We start from the raw sequence: 5,801 nt of genomic DNA, 5'->3' as shown, positions 1-5,801 counted from the left end.
TTCTCCTCCGATTTAATTTTTTTTGGGTAACGGCACCACAATCGCGTCCTGTTTTGCATAGTTCAAAATTGCACACAAAATTTTGAGTATATTTCAAAATTGTAATAAAAAAATTCCAAAATATGCAACCAAATTTTGACAGCGGCCGTTTGCGCGCCGCCTAGATTCTGAAACGAGGCTCTCGAGGGCGAATGATTTTGTTTTGGAAATGATTTAATTAACTTCCCGTAGGGTAGTTATAGTACTGGGCCGAAAATTAAGAAAATGTTGTTTATTTTTCTCGACGTTTTGATAGATTCTGAACACTTTGGCATACCTCAGAAAAAATGGATGTGTGTGTGCTTTGTATGTCCGCATTTTTTCGTCCACGTTTTCGGGCGCACGGATCAACCGATTTGAATGGTTTAAAAAACATTCGATCCCTATTGATAAGGAGATGTGCTGATTAGATTTTGGGAAAGGTAGGTCCAGCCGTTACATAGATAAGGAGCAAAGAGTGCAAAAAATAGAAATCGAGTTTTTGAGATAACGGAGTATCGGATTTGAATAATCTGAAAAACATTCAATTTGTAATAATTGGGTGAAGAGGTGATTAGTTTTTGGCAAAGACAGGTCCCGCCACTTCGAAGATACAGAGCTAAATGTGCAAAAAATGGCAGTTTTTTAGTGAACTAAGCGTCCGATTTGAATGATCTAAAAAACTTTCTGCTTGTATTGACAAAACAATTGCTTTTGTGGATAAAAAATTATTACATCTTTTCTTATTTTCCATAAAATATTTTTGTAATTTTGGATTAAAAATTCAAAAAATTACTCAGGCTAAGCACAGTCTAAGCGCCACTCTGGTACAAATGTTTACTGAAGTGCGTTTAGACTGGAGCGCTTTTCCAATTTTGTGAAAACTATTGAAAAATGTAAAAATGCCGCCAAGCTAAGCGCAGTATAAGTGAAAATGTCGCACAGAATTATTTGCAAATGCGTTTAGACTGTGACTAGCACTTTTTCAATTTTGTGTAAATTAGGCAACTATTTAGTTCTGGAGATAAATTGATTTATGATTTACATTTGATTTGCTCAGATATAACAAGAAAGCAAAAATAATGAAAGTTACAGTATTTGTAATAATATATTTGAAAACGTTTGAAATTTCTCGAATTAATTAATTCATTACGGTACGGAAAGTTCCAGCAATTTGCCTTAAGGCACGATGTTATACACCACTAGTTTTTTTGTTGCTTCACAAATATGATAATAGTGGCATTTTTACTTAAGGCAAGTTGCATGAACTTCTTCATTCTGAAAATAAAGTTAACGCTTTCACCAAAAATTACCAATTTTCAAATAAAAACAACGCCATTGGTTACATATATATATTTTTTAAAAACAATGTCAATGTTTCATAGTACTCATTATTGAATTAAAGACGATTATACTTTTTCATAACAATTTTATTACTGAATTTGCGAAAAAATCATCTACTTGAGGATCTACGTTTTTTCCATCTCTTGTAACTTTCTGGATCGTATTTTGGTTTCTTGGTTTCTTTTCCATTGTTTTGTGATGCTTCTGAAAATAAATAAAATTAGTAATAATAATTTCTGGTAATAAAGAAATATTTATTGCTACTTTTGACGTCAGCACTAAGGCGTTCGCTTCTAGATGTTTTGCAGGATAATAATGATTTTTTTAAGTCTGGTGCATAGTGCTCGCTCAAGGTATCAAAATTGATGGTCCTGATTTCTTTTTCAATACTTCTTAGTTCCCAACGCACTCTTGATAATTGTGCCTAGGAAAAAAATATAGATTTATAATAAAACTACTGAAAATCTACAATGAGATGAGTGGGAATGCTTCCTCGGTATAATTTTTAAAAAACATGGTCACTTCTATAGTAAATTATATATATTTTTGTCTCGTCAATTTATGGACTGGAATTTGTTTGTTTTTTATTTACCCAGATATCATTTGCTTCATTTGTATTATTCCTAACGCTCCCTACTGTTGACGTGTCATCACTCAGAAGTAAATTTCTTAAGGAGTCATCAATATCAATTTTGTTGGGTGTCTTATTGTCATTCTTGATGGCAGTCCTTTTGCATATGCATAGTTCTTTCCTGTAAAATAAATAAATAAATAAGAACCTAAAAAGCTTGCAATTTCAATTACTCTTTATACCTGCATTTGGTACAATTGGCTTCTGGTTCTTTTAATTTTAAGTCCTTAGAAGTGGTTGCTACAGATGAAACCGAAGTCGAGCCTACATTTTTTTTATCTTGTCCTCCAGATAACGACATAATTTGTGCATTCGTTTTTGCTTTGAATAGGCACGTTGAACAATCCGTAATCATGGTACTGGATTCATCAGCAGTATCTAAATAAGTTTTATTAATTAGAAAAATATAATAGCAATGATTTCTTTTTTTAACTTTTTTGCTACTAGCGTCTATTTGCTACTTGACTACCTATGTGTACGTGTGTCGTCTATAGACGACACTAGTAGGTCGAATTTTCCTTTGAAATGTATTACTGTACGTTTAATTAGTACATTGTCTATGTCGTTATTGTAATTTTTATTATTCTAGAAGTGTAATTTCTAAATAAAATGAGGATTGAAACAAATATTCGCTCCTGTGGAAAACACTGTCATAGAACTTTTCATTATCGTTGAATTTTTTTTTAATTGCAATATTTATTTCAACTGTTAAATAATTTAACATCTAGTAACAATGACGAACAATAACATAAATTTAAATAAAAAGAGTACGAAATAAACGATAGTATTTTCATTAAAATGATATCCGTAGTATGATGATTTAATATAATATAAAAGCAAATAATAATAATAATAAAATTAATAAATAACATAAATTAAATTTCTGAATAATAAAAATAATACTAGAAAAGTTATAAGTTATATCGTTAAAATTATGCACGGATAATGAATTTTCAAAAAATTGGATTTATATTAAATATCAAATTATTTAATTCAGTTACCACTTTGCTCAGAAGAGAAGAAATCCTTACCGCCTGGTAGATAATTAGCTTGCCTGCAATCTAATAGAAAAATAAATTTATTAATAATATATTTTGCAATTAAAAAAACTTATTTGCGTAAAATTTACCTCTTGAAAAGGATGTAGAAGGTTTGTTCATCCAGTCATCAGAGCACCTATAAAAAAGAGAAAAAACTGTTTATCTTTGTTGCATGTTTTTGTAATAAACAGTATAGTCACTTTATAAATTAGAGACAAACTATAACTATTCTTCGGTTATTGTGGTTAATTTTCAAAATTTTTGGTTGTTCAATCTTTGGAACCGTAACTATAAATAACATTTTTCGGACCACAGAGAAATTTAGGGACACAATCAGTCCAAGTTTTCTAGCTTTATTATATTTTTATTTGTTCTATTTATTCATAAGCAAGCCGTAATCAATAATAATAGATATTATTTCAGGCTCTTGTCAAGCTTATTCATAATTAATATTAAAAAGATAGTAATTTTATAATAATCATAGTAGCTGCACGAATTTCGCCTCTGAAAAAAAGAGCCTAAAAAAAGCATTCGAACATTAAATACGATGTTCATCATCAAGTTCATCATATTAAAGTCTATTAGACCACGAGTCGAGCTCAAAATTCTTGCACAAGATTGAAAGTTATACTCATTTAAAACCGTAAAAATTTAAATTAATAAAATAACAATAAAAAAACATGGTTGTTCAGACGATCAAATGGTCAGACTACATAGATAAAGCATAAGGGTTATGCAAGAAAATAGTTATTGAAATGAAATTGAGAAAATTCAGTAATGTCATAAAAAGCTAATTCTTTAAAAAGTTAACTAGGAAAGCATTAATTTTTTTGCTGTCTAAGTTTCGGATATTGAGTGGAAGTTTATTCATAAGCCTAATACCTAAACCGTCGATCGTATTGAAAGAGCTGGCTAATTTATATGTGCGCGCCTTAATAAGTTTGTGTCTAGTGTTGTAGTTTGAGCAAGACGAAACCATATCAAAAAGTTTCAAATTGTTTTTGATAAATATACTGTTACCAGCAGAAAAATGCATGGGACAGTTAGAATATTGTGTTTTTTAAATATGGGTCTGCAGGAGGCTTTACTGGACAAGGAAAAAAATTCGAACAGCTCTTTTCTGAAGCTTAAATATTTTAATTAGTTTGGATGAAAAACCCCAGAATTAGATGCCGTATGAAACGAGAGAATAAATGTTGCTATAATAAACTGAAAGTAGGCAAATTAAACCGAGTTTGGGTTTTAGGGTGCGCAACATAATTGAGCATGTGAATTCAAAATATTGATAATGTATCGATTTTGAAAGGCTATTTCTCAAAAAAGTGCCCTAAAGTGCCTTGGAAAATGCCATTATTAGTTTGCGCATTTAATGAGGTTTGTAAAATGGTGCCACACTTCATAATTTCATACGAGAAAAAAATATGAACCTCAAGTATCACAATTTTGTAAGTATCATCTATTTACTTACACGCATGGTACATGCACACATTTCGAACAAGCCTCAATCCTCGGCATAACAGCAATCGCATCGCACTGACATTGAGGTTTTAGGCAAAAAGCGCACACGGTCGTAGTATCTTTCTTGGGTTTTTTCTTCAACAGTTGCTTCTTTTTGTCTGCCGATTTGTTGAAACATCTGCAGAAACGTTGCTGACAAATTGCACACGGTGTACGTGAAGAAGACCTTGAAGATGAGCTGATGATGTTTTTGATGAATTTGGGAGTCAAGTCGCCGCTTGATTTTTTACGACAGGTCTTCTTGTAGCATTGGCAGTAGTATTGGCCGCAACCGTTGCAGACGTCTTTTACGATAAACCTGGATATAAAATGATATAAATAACTAGTTGGTATTGGTATTTTGTCTTGAGGCAAGTTACATGAACTTCCCGATATGTGCAAACAATCGACTTAATCAATAAAAAATAAATTAATTTATGAGTCATTAAAAGTATTTCGAGTGGATTTATTACACATCATTGAAAACGAACGAACACTTTCACTCGGAGTACTTTCTAAAAGCAAATTTTTAAAAATAAACAATTTTTATGATTGAACCAGTATCCTAAGACTTTAATGGTTTAGTTTGTTTATTAAGACCAAGTACTCTATCATTATACCAAGTAAATGGTCTAATCTATAATTTAACAAATGTCAAAAAAACTACTCATTTTCTTAAACTTTGATGAATTTTTTCTGTAAGGCCATAATATTTCAGTAAGTTCTATAATACCATGATATATATCATCAAAAAAAGTTCCATAAAAATCGTTTTATTTTCAATAGTTAATTACAAGAAAACGGCTTGGTAGATTTTCACCTAAAACTAATCAGTATCATTCCCAACTAATATCTGTCGAACAGTTTTTGATTTTTTTAAATCGATTCGGCAGTATGAGCTTAAATGTGGACGAAAAGTTTAAAACTTTTTTCCAAAGAAACGGCTCGACAGATCGTCTCACAAAACTGACAAACGATAGGTCTTATTGAGATACATCAAATGCCTTTTAAATTTCTGAAATCGGTTCAGGCGTTTTTGAGCAAACCTCGATCATAGGTCTAATTTTGACAAATGCCAAAAAACGATACTAATTTTTGCAAACTTTGACGAATTTTTAAAGCTAAACGAGTTGGCGTGGGGCGGTAATATTTTAGTATGATCTAGAAGACTATGATATCTACCGTCAAAAAAATAATAATAAAAATCGACGAAAAAATTTTTTTAATACTTTATTACAAGAAAACTGCTCAGCCGATCTTTACCAAAAACT

The sequence above is a fragment of the Ctenocephalides felis genome, unplaced genomic scaffold (genome assembly GCF_003426905.1).
Source record: "Ctenocephalides felis isolate EL2017-DRISC unplaced genomic scaffold, ASM342690v1 CF-g0.4_SCAFFOLD_00845, whole genome shotgun sequence".
Taxonomy (NCBI): domain Eukaryota; kingdom Metazoa; phylum Arthropoda; class Insecta; order Siphonaptera; family Pulicidae; genus Ctenocephalides; species Ctenocephalides felis.
Note: the sequence above shows the minus strand (reverse complement) of the source record.